The sequence below is a fragment of the Taudactylus pleione genome, unplaced genomic scaffold, assembly GCF_031769625.1.
Source record: "Taudactylus pleione unplaced genomic scaffold, aTauple2 ptg000536l, whole genome shotgun sequence".
Classification (NCBI taxonomy): Eukaryota; Metazoa; Chordata; class Amphibia; order Anura; family Myobatrachidae; genus Taudactylus; species Taudactylus pleione.
The window spans coordinates 4,554,908-4,576,382 of record NW_028284938.1 but is presented as its reverse complement, the minus strand read 5'-3'; positions in this window follow the sequence as shown (position 1 = coordinate 4,576,382).

Here is a 21,475-nt window from a genome sequence, read left to right as displayed (position 1 = left end):
CTCTCACCAATTATATAGTAAATAGGCGAGAGACCACCCTGCAGCACCGCACCGCAAGGGCTTAGCAGAAAGAACAGGGACAGAATAAAGCTGACAGTTTAGAAGAAAAGTTACAGGCAGCAGCACTAGCACAGTCACATACAATGCAAAGAAAATCAATCCCTGCACTAACAGCGCTGATCACTCAACTACGCAGACACAGGGCCTGGTAGGACACAGCGCTGCATACACAGACCTGACCACAGCGGAGGAGAGGTATGCGGGGGGACCCAGACCACGATGCTTCCGTCCAGTGCTTCCAGCAGCGTTCACCATGCGTCCAGAAGAAGATGGCCGCCGAGGAGCAGAGAGGAGGCTGGCCTGGGGGAGGAGCGCTGCCACATGACCAGTCGGCAGCGTGCAGAGAGGGCTGTGTGCAGTGGGGGAGGCGCCGGCTGTGAGACAGGGAAGGCGCGCTCCCCTGGCATGCATTTAACCCCTGGGATGCCGCAGCGCTACCGCTCTGCTGCGGTCCGCTGTCCCAGGGGGTAGTGGAAGCGCAGGTTGGTCGCCTGGCTCCACGCTGCAGCCAGTCCCCAGGGAGCCCCCTGCCTGGGGACTCAGGACCATGTGATCAGCGGGGACCCACCGCGGGACCCCGCTGCTTACCTTTGTTCCCCCTTAAATCCGGCCATGTCCGGAACATCTGGGGTCACCGCTAGCTGTGACCCCAGATGCTCACCAGCATCCCCGGATCGGTACCGGCGTTCTGGTACCGGCGGGGGTGTAGGGAAAGCAGCATGGACGTCAGGACTGACTGTCCATGCTGTACATCCAGATGTGCAGCCACAGCTGCATAGGAGAAAGCTTCAGGGGCTCTTCTAGCCCCCACTCCGACAGGTGCACCCGACTCCGGCCGGGCACCAAACTAAACTGAGGTGCCTTGGCTCGGGGGCGGGGTATAGGAGGGGGACCCTAGTGCATCCTGGGAGGCTGAAAAGCTTAACTTTATGGTGCCCGGCGACTGACGTTACATCTATACCCCAAGGTATCCTGTGGATACCCTATGGACCCTAAGTAGAAAAAGCCTTAATGGTTTTACCTGGTTTATTTGGTGAGTCCATCTATTACTGATTGTTATATCTGTTGGAGACCTAGGTATCCCCCACCCCTCCTCCCCATCCCCCCCCTTTCTATTCCTGTTTCTTTTTTCTTTGTTTTTATTTTGCTTTTGAATTATGTTTGTATTGATTGGTTTTATTATATTATTTTGGAAAATCAGATGTATTTGTGTAAAGTATTTATTGTGTATGCTTGACATATTTGTGTTTATTTTTGACTTGTACATTCTTAAATAAAAGAATATATTTAAAAAATTTGATAACATACAAAGGGCATGTGCAGAGGTCTCGGCTTAAATAGAGGCATGTGGAGGAGTTTGGTGGCATAAAATGTGTGTAACCCCCCTTCAGTATGCGGTATGGTATAAGGTGCATTTGGAGTGATACACCTACTATTGCCTCAGGCTAGCTCTCCAGGGTGTGGGCAATACCTAAGAAGGGGGTCCCTGCCCATGCAGGCTTTATAACAGTCACACATATAGATACAGGTATAGACATATGCAGCAACCGTCCTTGTTGAATAACTTGGGCGCCAGACCTTCTCTTATAAAAATGTACCACTTTATTTCTCTCCTCCTGCACATGACTTTAAAGAATACGAATATGGTTACAGCAGTTTCTCCTCTCCCTCCAGCTCATATACTTGGCATGTCAGATGTTGTAGGACAATCTTATGGATATGGTTACATTACATCACACTCTTCTTCACCAGCACAGTCTTTAAGCACAGTCACAATGAATGCTTTGCATTTTACACACACAGGTCCACCTGACCCATTGCTGGCTGGTGCCTGTAGTCCCACAGCTTCACACACATCTCACATAACTTTTGCACTCTGTATATTGTCTAAGAAGAGACAAAGAGGCAGAGTGTCTAATACCCAGTCTGCCTCTCTCTGCTTCCCTTCTCTTTCACATGGGACAGCAATATACAGACTTTTCTATTGCAGCTATCGCACTCTCAGTAGCAGCCCATCCCTCTCTTACAGGGATGGCTCCTATAGCCACACTGCTACCACAGTGACCCCCCCTTTAATGGCTGCTGGGGGGCTTTTATGCATAAGGGACTCCTCCGGTACCTTAACAGTAAAGCTTCTGGGAAATTCCTCTTCCCCATCTCTCCAATACATATACTTGCGTCTCTTACCCCTCATGGGTGCTGAACACTTCACTGGGCTGCTCACACTGCAGGCTTCCAGCTCTTTCTCTGTGGTCTCTCACAGACTTTATCTCAGTAGTCTCACTCCAGACCTCCGTCTCCTTGGTCGTTAGATGGGCACCATGGCCCCGCCAATCTCCACCTGCCAGGGGAGCACGAGGGCTACATTTCTGCTTCCAGCTCTGATTCTTTCCAAAGATGTCTGCTCTCTCCCAAATTCTTCTTCTCAATCCCCTTTGGTCTTCCTCACCCATCCTTTCTCTTCTCTGCCTGCTACACTCCCAGTCTTCCCACCCCTGTGTGTCTATATCTCCAGCCCCTCCTTTACCTGAAAACTGATTCCCAGGGTCTCAGGAATGTAATATCTACAACAAGAAGCAAGCTTTAACAGTGAGAGGGGTGTATTTACAAATACTGGCCACCATTCAGAGGTGCTCGCAAAATGCGAGCGGTCGCTCTGAATGTGGATGGCCCCTTGGGTTTTGAAGTGCGGCCTCCTGGTCGCTAGCTAAGCTGTGGGTTACCACCCACAGCTTTAGGGACCGACCAGGTTGATGGTCGCGATGGTTAAATTGAACAAATGTTTGTCTGTAGGACAACAAAAATAGCAGTAAATTAGCAGTGTATTGACATAGAGAAAAATTAAATAAAATAAAATAAGTCAGCTTAATTGGTGCAAAGGATAGTTCAAAAGATAGTCTTATTCAATATTGTAGCAATACTTGTTGATTTGTATCTTTGTCAGAGATACAATGACAGCTAATGATAGTTGCTGTGTTTGGTTCACTGTAGCAATTCCGTCTTTTAGGTGCATGCACCTCCTACCTCCTCCTGCGCTGCTTGTTTCTTAGGTGTTGTTTGGCACAATCGTGTGCCACTGTGGGTATGTGGCCTCCCGGTTCCTTTTGGGCTCTGTAGCCGCTGCTGCGGATGGGATGCAGCAGCTGCTGCTGTGGGCGCTCCAATGGTGAGTATGCACACTTCCTTGCCGCCTGTGTTATTACTCCTGGGGTCCATGCAGCAAGAAGAGGGGGGCATGGCCAACGCGTTGTTATTTTATCTGATGAATCCCCTTACAGAGTGTTTGGGGCATCTGGAAAAATGCTTGTCCGGAGAAGGAAAGGTGAGCGCTATCAACAGTCCTGTGTCATGCCAACAGTAAAGCATCCTGAGACCATTCATGTGTGGGGTTACTTCTCAGCCAAGGGAGTGGGCTCACTCACAATTTTGCCTAAGAATGCAGCCATGAATAAAGAATGGTACCAAAACATACTTCAAGAGCAAGTTCTCCCAACCATCCAAGAACAGTTTGGTGATGAACAATGCCTTTTCCAGCATGATGGAGCACCTTGCCATAAGGCAAAAGTGATAACTACCTGTAAGTAGCTCGGGGAACAAAACATCAATATTTTGGGTCCATGGCCAGGAAACTCCCCAGACCTTAATCCCATTGAGAACTTGTGGTCAATCCTCAAGAGGCAGGTGGGCAAACACAAACCCACAAATTCTGACAAACTCCAAGCATTGATTAGGCAAAAATGGGCATCCAACAGTCAGTATTTGGCCCAGAAGTTGATTGACAGCATGCCAGGGCGGCTTTCAGAGGTCCTGAAAAAGAAGGGTCAACACTGCAAATATTGACTCTTTGCATAAACTTAATGTAATTGTCAATAAAAGCCTTCAACACTTATGAAATGCTTGTAATTTGTGTGTGTGTGTATGGTCAGTTGGGGCAGAGCCAGGGTACTATATGGCTTTGTGCACTAAACAGTTGCTGTGTGGCACTGCTGCTTTTAGTGGCATTTCTGTATACCACAGTTTCGGAGCATCCTCCAAGCTTTGTGCTATATAATAATCAAACTATGCACACAGCAACAATAACATGACTGTGCAACTTAAGGCCCGCATACATGGTGCAATGGCACCATGCGAGGTGACAGGGGATCCGTCATCCGACATATCAGGCGGTCTGCACATGGTGCGATCAGGTGGCTGACCGCCCGATATGCCAGCTCCCCCCTGTCTCACCTGCATAGCAATGAATGGGATTGCACATCGCATCCCCTGATCCTATGGTCCTGTAAACAGATCAGGGGGTGACGTAGGAGCACCGACACAAAAATATATCTCCCCCCCAACCTAAAAACATTCTGACGCCCCTGTGGGGATGTAAACGTACAACCTAGATCTGTTATAATCTCTGCATATATTTGTCTCATTCATAACATTTATTAAATATATAACTAATTAAACAATCACTTGTGCATGTATACTACAGCAGAAGAGGTTCTAGCATGCTTGCCACATCCTCTATGGCGAAATTCTGTATAGGAGGATGGGGGCTGAGGCGGCGCAGTTGCATAGGCATGCTCCAGACGCCTTGGCTTCATGCTACACCTCTGAGTACAACGTGCATTGTAAAAGGGGTCTGAGCAGCTGTGACACGAGTTGGAAACATGTTGAATAACTCGGGTCGCACCTGGGATTTTGGTGTGAAAGAAGTATACCTGAGGCCCTGAGAAAGAGTTTTCCACAATTTTGATGAGTTTTATGCCCAATATTTAAAAGGGCAGTCCTTTTTACTAGCAATACACAGCTAGTAAAAGCATTGCCCTTTTAAATATTGGGCATAAACTAGGGGTGTGCACCGGCCACTTTTCGTGTTTTGGTGTTGGATTTGGATCTTTCTTCGTGGTTTGGATCTGGACTGGTTTTGCCAAAACCACCCTTCTGGGTTTTGTGCTTTGGATCTGTATTTTTTTTTTTAAAAAGCATAAAAACAGCTAAAATCATTGAATTTGTGGGTTTTTCTGTTCCTATGCTATTATTAATCTCAATAACATTAATTTCCACTCATTTCCAGTCTATTCTGAACACCTCACAATATTGTTTTTAGGCCAAAAGGTTGCACCGAGGTAGCTGGATGACTATGCTAAGCGAAACAAGTGGGCGGCACAAACACGTGGCCCATCTAGGAGTGACACTGCAGTGGCAGACAGGATGGCAGTTTGAAAAACTAGGCCCCAAACAGTACATAAAGCAAAGAAAAAAAAGAGGTGCAAGATGGAATTGTCCTTGGGCCCTCCGACCCACCCTTATGTTGTATAAACAGGACATGCACACTTTAACAAACCAGTCATTTCAGCGCCAGGGTCTGCCACACGACTGTGGCTGAAATGATTGGTTCGTTTGGGCCCCCACAAAACAAGCTGGCAATTAATCTGTCCCTGCACAAACTGGCTCTACAGAGGCAAGTTGTCATCCTCACCCTCCTCATCCACCGATTCCTCACCCTCTTCAGTGTTGTGTACATCCTCATCCTCACAGAGTATTAATTCGTCCCCGCTGAAATCCACCACCACAGGTCCCTCTGTACGTTCTGGAAGCTGGTCTTCCTGGAAGAGCTAATAATTAATTTTGATGAACCTCATACGCCTTTCGCTGACAAGGTTCCCGGCTGCACTAAACACTCTTTCGGAGTACACACTGGAGGAGGGCAACTCAGGTAAAATAGAGCCAGTTGTACAGGGGCCTCCAAATTGCCTCTTTTTCCTGCCAGTACAGGTACGGACTGTCTGACATGCCTACTTGGATGCTGTCACCGATATAATCCTCCACCATTCTGTCAATGGTGATAGTATCATATGCAGTGACAGTAGACATGTCAGAAATTGTTGCCAGGTCCTTCAGCCCAGACCAGATGTCCAAACTTGGTCCTGCCTGCCCTGCATCACCGCCAGTGGGTTGCTTAGGATACCTAAGTTGTTTCCTGGCAGCCCCAGTTGCAGGAGAAAATGAAGAAGGAGCTGTTGACGTGTCATGTTCCGCTTCAGCTGACAGTGTTTTCACCAGCAGGTCCTTGCACCTCTGCAGGCTTGTGTCGGCCGGAAAGAGAGACACCACGTAGGCTTTAAACCTAGGATCGAGCACGGTGGCCAAAATGTAGTGGTCTGATTTCAACAGATTGACCACCCTGGAATACTGGCAAAGCGAATGAAGGGCTTCATCCACAAGTCAAACATGCCGAGCGGAATCACTCCGTCTTAGCTATTCCTTCACTTTCTCCAGCTGCTTCTGCAAAAGCCTGATGAGGAGAATGACCTGACTCAAGCTGGAAATGTCTGAACTGACTTCAAGTGTGGCAAGTTCGAAGGGCTGGAGAAACTTGCACAACACGGAAATCATTCTCCACTGCGCTTGAGTCAGCTGCATACCCCTTCTTTTGCCTATGTCATAGGTGGATGTATAGGCTTGAATGGCCTTTTGCTGCTCCTCCATCCTCTGAAGCATATAGAGGGTTGAGTTCCACTGCGTCACAACCTCTTGCTTCAGGTGATGGCGGGGCAGGTTCAAGAGTGTTTGCTGGTGCTCCAGTCTTCGGCACGCAGTTGCTGAATGGCGAAAGTGCCCAGAAATTTTTCGGGCCACCCAAAGCGTCTCCTGCATGCCCCTGTCATTTTTCAGAAAATTCTGCACCACCAAATTTATTGTGTGAGCAAAACATGGGACGTGCTGGAATTTGCCCAGATGTAATGCCCGCACAATATTGATGGCGTTGTCAGATATCACAAATCCCCAGGAGAGTCTAAGTGGGGTAAGCCACTGGGCGATGATTTCCCTCAGTTTCTCTAAGAGGTTGTCAGCAGTGTGCCTCTTACTGAAACCAGTGATACACAGTGTAGCCTGCCTTGGAACGAGCTGGCGTTTCTGAGCTGCTGCTACTGGTGATGCTGCTGTTGTTGCTGCGTAAGGTGATACATCTACCCAGTGGGCTGTCACAGTCATATAGTCCTTAGTCTGCCCTGTTCCACTTGTCCACATGTCCATGGTTAAGTGGACATTGGGTACAACCACATTTTTTAGTACACTGAGGACACTTTTTCTGACGTCTCTGTACAGTCTCGGTATCACCTGCCTAGTGAAGTGGAATCTAGATGGATTTGGTACCAGGGGCACACTACCTCCATCAATTGTCTAAATTCCACTGCACTAATGGTGGATACCAGACGCACGTCTAACACCAACATAGCAGTCAAGGCCTCAGTTATATGTTTTGCTTCGGGATGACTGCTGTCGTATTTCATCCTCCTCGCTAAGGACTGTTGGAGGGTCATTTGTTTAGAAAAAGTAGTGGTGTTCCTACTTCCTCTCTGGGATGATGAACGACTCCCAGCAGCAACAGCAACAGTTTCAGCAATAGGCGTAGCAATGCAGGATCCTCTGGAGGAATCCCGGATAGGAGAGTCAGTCATGTCAGTGACATGGCCTGCAGGACTACTTCCGATCCTGACTAAGGAGGAAATTGACGAGGAGGGAGTTGACTGTGTGGTTTGGAGGTGCTTGGATACAACAGGACAAAGGGATTTAGGTGTCCCTGGACTGCTTACGGTCTTAGCCAAAGTTTCTGAACTTGACAGTAACTTTTTATGAACGCACTGCAGGTGACGTATAAGGGAGGATGTTCCTAGGTGGTTAACGTCCCTACCCCTACTTATTTCACCTTTACATATGGTACATATGGAAACACAGTTGTTGTCCGGATTTGGATAGAAATATTGCCAGACCAAAGAGGTGGAATGTTTGGTCTTCTGCCCAGGCATGACTGTGATGGGCTTTTTCATCCCACGGACAACAACTGCCTTCCCCGGAGCCTGATTTAAACAAACCACATCACCATCAGAATCCTCCTCGCCAACTTCCTCCTCAGTGCCAGCTACACCAGTATCCTCATCCTGTTGTACTTCAACAGTGACATCTTCAATTTGCATATCAGCAAGTGGAATGTGGTGCTCCTTCCAGCACTTGCAGAGGGCGTGCAAATGGTGGCAGGAGCCACCTCTTCCCATCCAGTGTTGGAAAGGTCAGGCATCGCAACCGCCACCACACTTGGACTCTCCTTGGGGATTTGTGATATCTTCTTAGAACGCACACTTCTTCGCCGTGCTTTTGCCAGCTTAACTCATTTGATTTTTGTAGCGGGAGGAGGGCTTCCATAGTCATGTGAAGCTGAACCACTATTCCGGAACATAGGGAAAGACCTTAGCCGTACCTTGCCACTCCGTGTCGTAAATGGCATATTGGCAAGTTTACGTTTCTCCTCAGATGATTTTATATGCCCCCTACTATGAAATTGGGCATCGACCTTGGCAGACGACGTTGATGGCATTTTATCGTCTATGTCATGACTAGTGGCAGCAGCTTCAGCACTAGGAGGAAGTGGTTCTTGATCTTTCCCTATTTTATTTTTATCGGACAAAGTTTTGTCCTCCGTTTATGTTATATTGATACATACGTGCTGCTAAGGCGCACACAAACACAGAAAAGAAGAATTTTACATTTTTTTTGGAGTGCACTTTGGGGGTTACACCACCCTTTAAGAGATCAGCCAGCCGGCCCTTTACTTATGACACACGCGCACGCTTGGTGCTGCTCCTTTGTTGATGCACGTGCAGCTACAGTGCACACAATTCACAAACACAGAAATAATGTTTTTTTTGCACTTGGGTGGAGCACCCCTGATGGACAGATCACCCCCTGGACAACACTACAGCACCCCTTTAGGTCTGCAGCCTTTATGGGACACTGCACAAAACAGCCCAGCCAGCCCCTATAGACTTTTGGAGTGGACACAGCCCCTATGGACAACTGACTGCACAACACAGCCCAGCCAGCCCCTATGGACAACAGCAGCACAACACTGCCCAGCCAGCCCCTATGGACTTTGGAGGAGTTGACACGGAATCGGTATCCTGGCAGCGCTTGGCCGATCACAGCAGAGTTCCTGGCAGCGGAAGCCCGACAGCGCTGGAAATCTCGATCGTCGATAGGTAAGTATTGCCTAACCTAACCCTCCTTAGGGGTGCCTAACCCTAACCTCCTCCCCCCCAAGTGCCTAACCCTAATCCCGCCTCTAAATGCCTAACCCTAACCCCCCTTCCCCACTGCCTAAACTTAAATCCCCCTGGGGGGTGCCTAACCCTAAGTCCCCCCGGGGGTGCCTAACCCTCCCTCCCCCTAACCTAACCCTCCCGGGGGGGGGTGCCTACCCCTAAGTCCTTCCCTAAACCTAACCCTCCCCCCCTGTGGCTGACCACTCTCGGCGCCCGGCATCCTTTCGATCCGGATGCCAGGCGTCGGTCTCCCGGCGTCGGGGAAATTTCAGGCGTCTACATCTAGACGCCCGGCATTTCACCCTCGCCGGGATATGACAGTCGGGAAGCCGGCTGCCGGTATTAAGGCAGCCGGCTTCCCGATTGTATACCGTGGACACAGCCCCTATGGACAACAGAAACACAGCACAGCCCAGCCAGCCCTAACTCCCACCCTCCCTCTTCACTGTCCACAGCCGGAGTTAGAAATGGCGCCGATGCTTGGACCTTTTATAGAATCCAAAACCCGTGAGATCCGGAAGGCGGGATGATGACGTTTTGCCTCGATTTCGGTTTAAGTCCAGCAGGGAAGACGCACTGGTCAAGAACCACACGGAAAGGAGTCCCCTGAAAGGGTCTACCCACCTTAAGCTAGTCACGTACATGCCCTCTCCCCTCCAATACACCCCCTCCTCCACTTCCTACTGACCCCCTCTCCCCTGGACCACTCCGGAGCAGCATTGTCTGCTCAATAAATGGTTTGGCCCCCCATTTTTTTGTCTGTCTTTTATTTAACACAACACGGTTCATTACACAAATCACAACACCTTGCCCTACACCCACAGGAGAGCACACCTGACCCCCATAATCAATACTTTCTTACTGCATTAGCATTCAGATGGAAGTCCCATCAATTAAGGTCAATCCTTTAGCGGCCTGCCGGGGGCCAGCAGTACGGCTGGAATCAGTAACACAGGCAGGTTGGGAGAAAGGGCTCACTGATGTATTGGCTCAGTTCAAAATCCCCTATGCTGTGGCACAGTACATGCACAAGTGTGAACTTACGGCCTGATTCAGCATTGGGAATAGAGTAAAGGTGCCCATACATCTGCGACGGATCATTGCAATGCAGAGATGCGATTAGAAATTTCCGATAGACCATCGGAAATTTCTGAACGCCCACCATCAATGGTCATGGATCCGTCACCGGATCGCTGACATTTGAAATGTTAAATGTCCCCGATTTGATGATTGTGATAATTTTTTGATCGCGATCGTCAAATCGCCAAAATCCAACATGTTGGATTTCTGTGATCCTTCAGTGCCGGGTTGCAGCATCGCAGGATCGCGGAAATCCATCGCAGATGTATGAGGCCCATAAGATAAAGCAAGTAACTGTGTACCTGGACAAACCATGTTGCAGTGCAAGGGGTACAAATACATACATTTTTTAGCATGTTGGGTAAATACTGGCTGCTTTTGCATGTAGCCCACAAATACTGCACAGCTTTATTTTTACACTGCAATTTAGATTTCAGTTTAGGCGCACCCCTCCCAAATCTAAATCTCTCTGCACATTTCAAATCTTCCCCACCTGCAGTACTGCATGGTTTTACCCTCGGGCACAGTTACTTACTATATTTTACTCTATTCCCAAAGCTGAATTAGGCCCTTCCAAAGGGCGAGCCGGCACAGAAATAGCAGCAATGTAAACCACTAATTGCTGTAGTGATCACAAGTCCTGAAAGCTCCGTATCTTCTACACATTGCACCACACAGCAGGGTGGCTTTGTCAAGAAGCGGATGTCCTGTTGTGTGCAGTGATGAAATATAAATACCTGCTTTGCAGGTGCAAACAGGAGATCTTGATGAATAATCAATTTGTTCTGCAGCAAATTAATTCACAGAAGTAGAAAGAAAACATTGTCTTGCAATTTGATAAACATATAATCAGTGATTGCGCTGAGCAAAAAATAATGTTGGTCCCAGATACCACTCACTTTAAAAAATTGTGGTCCTACTTCACAATTTCTGGGTCCCATCACAATTTATGCTTGAGCTCTCCATATACCATCAGACCATCCCACATGCCCTGTACACTATGGAAAGTCACACTCATTTTCAGTTAAGTACAGATAATGCTTATAAATACATTTGATTGATATCCTTTTCTCCAGCCAACAGGTGCAGTGCCCCAGCAGAGAGGGGCTAAGGGCAGGCATCAGTTGGGTCAGTGCTTGTGGTAGGGGCAGGTGGAAGTTGGGGTAGAACTGGGGGTTGAGGCAGGTAGATGGTAGAGGGCATAAGCAGGGCCGGCCCTAGCCAATTTGATGCCCTAGGCAAGATTTTGGCTTGTGGCCTCTAGCACCACCACTAGTTCCGCCTCTGACCCAGCACCCTTCTCCCAGCAGCACAAATCACAACAGAAGCCAGCAGCACCCATTCACATGCACTTGCAGCAATCCTCATCCAGCATAGCGACCCTCACCCAGCGTCACAGATCACAGCAGCAGCACCCATCACTCCTCACCCGGCCAGCACACAGCACCTCTCACAGCAGTCAACTCAGCACACCTCACTCATGCAAGCTAACTTAGTTAAAAATTCACTTAAGAGCTGCCAGGCTACCTCTGAAGCTAATTGCTGAAGCACAATCTAAGAATGCAGCTGCTGTGCATCACCCTTCCTTGCAGTTGTTTCCCGGCTCCTAGTCATTCCTGTGCTTGGTGGCTGGCAAATACATTGCCCACACAGGAAAAAACACACTGCCCCAAACAGGGAAAAACTCAAACACATTGCCTCAAACAGGAAATAATTCAAACACATTACCACCACAAGTTAAAAAAAAATTTCTCCTTAACAGAAATTTTTAAAAACAATACCCAACACAGGAAAAAAATTTAAACCCATTGCCCCAAACAGGAAAAAATGTAAACACATTGCCCAACACAGGAAAAAATTTAAACACATTGCCCCAAACAGGAAAAAATGTAACACATTGCCCCAAACAGGAAAAAATGTAAACCCGTTGCCCCAAACAGGAAAAAATGTAAACACATTGCCCAACAGGAAAAAATGTAAACACATTGCCCAACAGGAAAAAATGTAAACACATTGCCCCACACAGGAAAAAATGTAAACCCATTGCCCCAAACAGGAAAAAATTTAAACACATTGCCCCACACAGGAAAAAATTTAAACCCATTGCCCCAAACAGGAAAAAATGTAAACACATTGCCCAACAGGAAAAAACGTAAACACATTGCCCCAAACAGGAAAAAATTTAACACATTGCCCCAAGCAGGAAAAAATTTAAACCCATTGCCCCAAACAGGAAAAAATTTAGCACACTGCCCCAAACAGGAAAAAATGTAAACCCGTTGCCCCAAACAGGAAAAAATGTAAACACATTGCCCAACAGGAAAAAATGTAAACACATTGCCCCAAACAGGAAAAAATGTAAACAAATTGCCCCACACAGGAAAAAATGTAAACCCATTGCCCCAAACAGGAAAAAATGTAAACACATTGCCCCAAACAGGAAAAATTTCAAACATATTCTCCATCATCCATTATACGCTGGCAGAGACCCCCATTTGACTATGAAGCATAACCCCTTTAGCACTCGCTAAAGGGGTTATGCCACCCTTCCTGGATTTAACAAACAACGGTAATCTAAGATTACCGAAGTTTGTCAAGCATCACTCTTGCCATCTTTTAGATGGTGAGAGCGATGCGCTCCCCATTGCTGGCAATGGAAACCCGGCGGTGCTTTTCCAGCTTTAGCGAAGCCTTCCAGGCACTGTCGGGTCCCCCTGTCATGCACATGCGCATTACACCAGCGGCCGGTGAGAGGAGGACCCTGCTGATGAGGAGGACTTCGTGGGACCTCACCGGAAGAGAAAGTATAGATAAATACCAATGGGATTTCGTTTGTATCACAGTGATACTAAATGAAAATTGCCGCTGGTATTTTTGTTTGTTTATAAATGGGGCTCAGAGTGTGCCCCCCCCAATCCCCCCGCCCACAGGATATTGCAGTTATGGTATTGTTGGGATGGTTGAGAGGTATGTAAAAGAATAGATAGATAAACAGGCAAGTTTGATGGCACTCGGGCTGAGCAGGTAGCAATAACAGGCCGACAGTCTAGTCAAGGTCGTCATTTCAGAGCCGCTAGCTCTTCTTAATAAAAGAGCTAGCTAATAGGAAACATCAAACTTCACTAGACTGTGTCTGCCTATTATTGCTATCTGCTCAGCCCGAGTGCCATCAAACTTGCCTGTTTACCTTTACAGATCTATCTGATGGGCACCAGGGCATGATGTTATATTTGGTAGGAGAGGATTGTAATATATATATAGTTTATATATATATATAGTTCAGTCCGAGCAGGTACACAACCAGACTAATTCACAGTCGACTGGTGCAGGGTCCATATGTGATTCTACTGCAGCCCTTAAATATGCTCAGGTGAGATGTGTTTGTTAGGCCCTCATGAAAACTGCCTGCGAGCAGTTGAAAAAGACTGTTGAGCCTCTGCACTTGTCTGTATTCTGCAACCTCTATATTGGATTAAACCTGTTTTTTTGTGGTGGAGTGCAAGTCCTGGAATCTTCTCTGGAAGTAGGGGGTGAGTGTGCATTTTATATATATATATATATATATATATATATATATATATAAATAAATATATATATTATATAAAAAAAAATATATATATATATATATAGTGTAGGGAATGTAGAGGCGCACTGATTTATAAAATAACACTTCAAACAATAAATTTGCAACAAACAAAGAGAGAAAAGATTAATTACTTAATCTTCAGGTGACACACCTTAAGTGATAATTAAGTGGCTGCTCCCAATTAATAATAGGGATTGGTATCCAAAGTGAATATGAAACAATAGAAAAAGAAAGCACCTACTAGTGTCTAAAAATTTAAGTGAGACCAGAAGTGAGGATAAATACACTACTTATCTGGTATAGGATTCTTCGGTCATATGACCATTGCGAGAAATATATGGAGAAAAACAAAAGAGAACCAACAAAGTGTGTATTGTACCGCACTGTATGTTATTATATAGCACACAAAGAAAACTTAAATTAGACCCTCTTTTTATGGGAAACAATCTCTTCCCAAATACAACTCAAGCAAGAGGTCATAGTGCGTTTTTCAATGTTAAAAAAGTTTTTTTTTATAACACAGTGACAGACAATGGTAAAAAGACACACATACAAGAAAAATAAATATTATATGCTTATCTATCCATTCAAGGAGGATAAAGGTACAGCAGAACCCACGGTACAGCAAACCCAACGCGTTTCGTCACTGGGACTTCATCAAGGGGATGTAGACTGTACAATAAGAGGCTGTATTTATACTTTGGTAGGATTAGAAATGAGAATCACACGTGTAAAACAATTGTGATGTCACTTCCTGTGACTAAATCTCATCAGAAATGAATAGAGTTATAAATGGGATGTTATATATATCTATGAGACCATCTAAAGTGGTTAATACATACACAGACATAAATAGATAAAAAATAAACTAGAATAAATAAGGATAAGTAAAGATTGGCCATAAAACATTCAACTTCCGGTATCGGACTGCCGGTGGAACGCAGGTGGCACGCAAATATGTCATTTCCGGCATCAAAAACTATGGAGGAACATTAGTTACATTCAGAGTCTATCGCATATATACACAAGGACATTAAAGCCTGCATTATACAGGCTAAAAGGATCGATCAAAGGCATTCAGCGGGCAGTATTAAACCACCCGTGGAACGCAAGTCCACATGTGTCCACGTCATATCCTATGACGAGTCATTGGAGAGGCGGATCCACAGTCATTCCCCGTCCTATCCGGCATCAGAGGTTTTAGTGGAGCGCAAATATTCTCCAAAGTCGGTCACTGGTGGAACGCACCGCCATCTTTGACAGACATCATTCCCTGTATCAGATTTCGTCCGTTCCGGCATCAATTTACATAATGGCACAAAATACTTATTTTGATCTTTTGTATCAAAGTCAGTTGGAGAACTCCACCATAGTGCATAGGGCAATAAAATATTCCTTAAAATGTACGGTTGTCTCTTTTTCTTTATGCAAAACGTGGATTCATTAAAAGGCATAGAACTTCCATATTTCCTTTTATAAAGAGGTGGAGGTTACCTAAAAACAAACAATGTATTAAAATCAAGCTATAAATAAATAAATCAACTGAAACATATGATAGGACATAAATACTGAGTTAAGACAGCAGACTTATAAAAGGGAAGCAATAAAAATGAATAAAATGAAAAATAATGTAAAAGATATCATAAAAAAGGTGCTATCTCAAAATATTCATTAAAACCAAGTGGAGAGAGAGTCTGTAACTCATATATCCAGAACATCTCTCTTTTGGATAATTTGTTCAAAATATCACCTCCTCTTTCACCCGGTTTTACTAATTCAATAGCTTTAAAAGTCAGAAATTCTGGATCAGAGTGATGTACATCCAAAAAATGTTTAGATACTGCATGACTGATGACTTTATTTTTTATATTTCGCACATGTTCTTGAATGCGCAATTTTAGATTTCTCTTTGTTTTTCCAATATATTTAAGTCCGCATGAGCATTCTAACAAATAAATCACCATGGTCGAATTACAGTTCATAAAATCTTTGATCACAAACTCTTTGAAATTGTTAAAGTTCATGAACTTCTTCCTATTCGGATGAAGATATTTGCAGATATTACAATTGCCACATTTGAAACATCCTTTACATTTCATAAAAGAGTTTGAATCTGATGATGGATTTTTCCTATATAAACTAGGAGCTAGAATATCTTTTAAATTCTTATTTTTCCTATATACAATTTTATGTTTGGGTGGTAAAATTCCCTTAAGGATGGGATCCATCAATAACACGTTCCAATGTTTATTCAGAGATGTTCTAATAAGATTCTCTTGACAATTGTATGTCGTAATAAAAGGGATAATGGATTCTTCTTTCTTTGGCAATTGTTTTTTGAGTAATTCTGCTCTGTCTGTCTCAAGAGTCTTTTTCAATGTCTGGTTTATTACAGATTCTGGATATTGTCTTTCCTTAAATCTTTTTGCATAGATGTCTAGTTGCAGATCACATTCCTCTGAGTACTGCAGTTCTTCTTAATTCGATGGAACTGTGAATAGGGGATATTCGTTCTCCATGTTTTGGCGTGGCAACTTTTAAAGTGCAAGTAACTATTTGTATCAACTTCTTTTATATAGTTGCAAGTATGGATTTCATCACCTTCGGCCGAGAGGGTGAGATCCAAAAAATTAATCTTGACTTTGTTCAACTGATATGTAAATTTTAAGTTATATTCATTACTTGAGATCCAATTAAAAAATTCTAAAAAAGTGTCCTCATCACCTTCCCAGATAATCAAGATATCATCTATGTACCTTTTAAAAAGAATCAAATGGCTTAAAAAAGGATTATTAGAATGAATAAAATCTTCTTCCCAGCTACCCATAAATAAGTTCGCAAAACTGGGTGCAAAGATAGTCCCCATTGCCGTCCCGCATATCTGTAAGTAAAAAATGTCCTGAAATTTAAAATAATTGTGGCAAAGAATAAAACCAATAAAATCACAGATTGCTTCTTTATGTATACTGGATAAACCTAAATCTCTATTGAGGAATCTTCTACAGGCCTCAATGCCCTTTTCATGTTTAATACATGTATAGAGACTTTGAACATCAATCGTTATCCAATAATACGATTCTTTCCACTTGAAATGGGACAATATATTTAACACACTATTGGTATCTTTTAAAAAGGATGGCAGTTGAGTAACATATTTTTGAAGAAAGATATCAATATACTCAGACATATGGGATGTCAAGGAATCGATGCCCGCAATTATGGGTCTTCCCGGTGGATTAATTAAAGATTTATGAATCTTAGGCAGGAAGTAGAAAATTGGTATTACCGGGGTAGAAGTCATCAGATACTGGAATTCTTCTTTTTGAAGTACATTGTTATGAAGATATTGAATGAGTTTATTTCTAAGTTCTTCAATAAAGTAATTTGTTGGATCCTGTAACAGTTTTTTATATGATGTTTCATCATTCAATAACCTATGAGCTTCCTTTTCATACTCTTTTTATCTAATATTACCACACTTCCACCTTTGTCCGCCTGTTTTATAACAATCTCTTCATTTTCTTGTAGGTGTTTTAATGCTTCTTTCTCAGAATTTTTTAGATTAGAATAGACAAATGGTTTTATCTCTCTATCGCATAGATCTTTTTTCACACGATCATAGAATACACCTATGTGATTGCCCTTCGATTCTAAAGGATAGAATTTAGATTTTCACTTTAATCCTGATTTTGATGTTGTAGAGGTCTCAATCTTAGTATCTTTATTTAGGTCCTTCTTAGCGAAATGTCTTTTAAGCATTAGGGATCTTGTGAATTTGTTTAAATCGATAAAAGTTTCAAATTGATTCATTTGTCTACTGGGAGCGAACTTGAAACCTTTTTGAAGTAAGGATATCTCTGCAGTTGTCAAGGAATAATTAGATAAATTAAAAACACCATTTGAAGAAGGATCCGTTACTAAAGGTAACGCCTTTTGTTGTGCCTTCCTTCTGCCTCCTCTGGATCCTCTTCTTCTGGGAGGGTTCTTTTCATACAGGATGCCATTTTGAATCTTTCTAAAAAAAAAAGTGGTTCTTATTGGATTTTGTCTCTCTACAATTGGGTCTGGTGATAAAAAATCAGAACTACTATTTGAATCCAACCGTTGTAGAGCTGAAAATCTGTTTTATGTGGTAATAGCTCTTGTGAAGGGTGAATAAGACGAATCATTAGGATGTATTCTCTTTGGTTTCATATTGAATTTCTTTCTTTGATATGGTACAGTTCTCCAATTAGAATTTATATTTGTTAAAGGTTGTGGGTTTCTCTCTTTTTGAAACCTACTCCAATTATTAACTTTATTGTTTAGATAGTCTTGTTTGTCTCTAAAAAAAAATTCTGTTTACCTTCTGCAACCTCCTCCTCAATTTTTTCCAACTTTTTAGTGAGAGTAATATCATTTTCTTTAAAATTTTGTTTCTCCTGATGTGGTAACAGAAATACTTCTTTGGCCTTGAGATCTTCTTCTATTTTAATCAAAGTCTTTTTCTTCTCTGAAATAATCAGTTTCATTAGGTTAACTGAGCAGTTATTCAGGATTTCATCCCAGGTATCAATAAATGCTTGATCGTCCAACCCAAATGTTGGTCTTTTGTTAATTCTTAGCCCTCTGGGGATCCTATTAACTGTAATATACTGTTCAAGGCCTTTAACTTCCCACCACGCTTTTATCTCTTTAATTAATAATTTCTCCACATCCCAGAATAGCGTGTCTAAATCATCAATATCAGTCGTGATCTTTGGTGCATTAAAACCTTCATTGAAGATTTTTTTTGACAGAGGTCAATCCTTTTCTCAAACCCTCTGTTTTTAAACATTGTGTCAAAAAATAGGCAGCCTCTAAAAGTGACCAAAAAATAAATGCGCAATTTTAGATTTCTCTTTGTTTTTCCAATATATTTAAGTCCGCATGAGCATTCTAACAAATAAATCACCATGGTCGAATTACAGTTCATAAAATCTTTGATCACAAACTCTTTGGAATTGTTAAAGTTCATGAACTTCTTCCTATTCGGATGAAGATATTTGCAGATATTACAATTGCCACATTTAAAACATTTACATTTCATAAAAGAGTTTGAATCTGATGATGGATTTTTCCTATATAAACTAGGAGCTAGAATATCTTTTAAATTCTTATTTTTCCTATATACAATTTTAGGTTTGGGTGGTAAAATTCCCTTAAGGATGGGATCCATCAATAACACGTTCCAATGTTTGTTCAGAGATGTTCTAATAAGATTCTCTTGACAATTGTATGTCGTAATAAAAGGGATAATGGATTCTTCTTTCTTTGGCAATTGTTTTTTGAGTAATTCTGCTCTGTCTGTCTCAAGAGTCTTTTTCAATGTCTGGTTTATTACAGATTCTGGATATTGTCTTTCCTTAAATCTTTTTGCATAGATGTCTAGTTGCAGATCACATTCCTCTGAGTACTGCAGTTCTTCTTAATTCGATGGAACTGTGAATACGGGATATTCGTTCTCCATGTCTTGGCGTGGCAACTTTTAAAGTGCAAGTAACTATTTGTATCAACTTCTTTTATATAGTTGCAAGTATGGATTTCATCACCTTCGGCCGAGAGGGTGAGATCCAAAAAATTAATCTTGACTTTGTTCAACTGACATTAGAAGAAATTCAATCAGTGGGCCCAAATAGGGACCTTGTGTTAAGCACTGACGAACTGCCTCTACACCACCATCATGTGGGATGATGGTGTAGAGGGAGCATACATCCATAGTTGCTAAAAAACATTGGTCAGGAATATCAGACAATCCACCCATACCCTCCAGGAAGTGGCCTGTGTCTCTGGTATAAGATTCTGACTTTATCACACATTGCTGAAGATAATAATCAATCAATTCCGCCAGAGGCTGTAATACAGACCCCCTGGCGGAAATTATAGGCCTACCGGGAGGATTATCAAGTGTCTTGTGCACCTTAGGGAGCATATATAGAATTGGGGTCAAGGGAAAATCAACTGTTAGGAAATCCGCCGTGTTCTCATTGATCCAGCCTTCGAGAAGCGCCAAACCAATAAAAGGAAGCTTCTGATACATACCAGCATCACCAAGTTGTCTACGAATCTCAAATTCATATTTGACAAAATCTTGGAGCACAATGGCTCCTCCCTTATCCACTTTGCGAATCACAATCGTACTATCATTTTGCAAACTCTAAGGGGGTCATTCAGACCCGGTCGTTAGCGCCGATGTGCTCAGACCGGGTCGATGGCCCCCCACAGAGCATGCGCATGACGGTGCCGGCGCCGTCGTGTGCATGCGTGAGACCCGCTACGACCGACAGCGCCAGTCGTAGTGGGTCTCGATCCAAAGGGGGCGAGCTGTCGATGTTGACAGCTTGCCCCGTTTGGAAGGCGGGCCGGGTGGGTTGCAGCCCAAACGGAGGCATTCCCATGCCTACCATTTGGGGGTGGCCCCACTGACATCACTAGTGATGTCAGTGGAGAGCTTCCGGCTCAGACAGAGCCAGAAGCTCTCCGGAGCTTACGACAAGGGAGACCCTACCCTAGGGTCTCGTCGTAAGCCCCGATGGTCGCAATGGTCTCTGATCATCGCGACCATCACTGGAGCGGTCGTTAGAGCTGTGGGTGTTAACCCACAGCCTAACGACCGCAACAGAGGCGGGCGGTCAGGATGCAAGTGGCCACCCAGTTTCTGAGCGACCGCTTGCATCCTCCGACCGCCTCTGAATGAGGCCCTAAGTGCTAGTCTCTCTTCTCGACCTAAATTATCAAAGTATACCTATGGTGCCGTTCAACATCATCCTTGACATCTTTATCTACCATTCGCAAAAATGTTTTTATACTGGAATTACTAGAAATCAGGTCAAATTTGCAGGAATTTTTAAACTTACATACCCCATCCTCTAAGTTGTTCCGCTTTAGACTGGAAGATTTATCCCCTGAAAAAAATTCCTTGAGCCTCAATTTTCTCCCCATTTTGTAATGATCTATCGACCAATCAAAACTACTGATCTTACATGTTGGAAAAAAACTAAGGCCCTTAGATAAAAGGCTGATTTCAGCATTAGTAAGGGTATGACCAGGCAAATTAAGAATCAATTCCTCCTTGCCCCCCTTCTGCTTCTGGGGCATCCTCTTATTCCCGCCCCTTCTCGGGTGCGGTCTGTAGTGCTTCTTACTGGGTCTAAAGCCTGAGACCTCGTGGCCATACCTAAAAAATCTCCCATTGGGGGTCTAGCGTCACTCAATTCTGACTCAGATGTCGAATTAGAAGTTGTGTCATACCGAAATTCTCTAAATTGGCGTTGACGGCGTGTTCTATACGTGGCTCGACCTGTGCTCCCATTACCAGACAGCCACTTATAAACAGTATGATTCTTATAATCATATTCCACAGTTTCCAGTTTCTTACGTTTAAACGCTACCACATCAGTTTTATAGTTTTCGATATTTGTTTTAAGCTTTTCTAGCCAAGGCTGTTTTATCCTCCACTAGGATGCTACCAAAGTCCTTATTAAATGTAGAAATCTCATCCCTCGTAATGTTTAGTTCTCTTCCCACCTCTTCAACTACCAACAATAATAAATCGAGCGAACACTTATTTAAAATACCACACCACCGGCTGCAGAAACCAGGGTTCCTGCCGCCGATGGTGGGCATATTGCTAATACGGAAC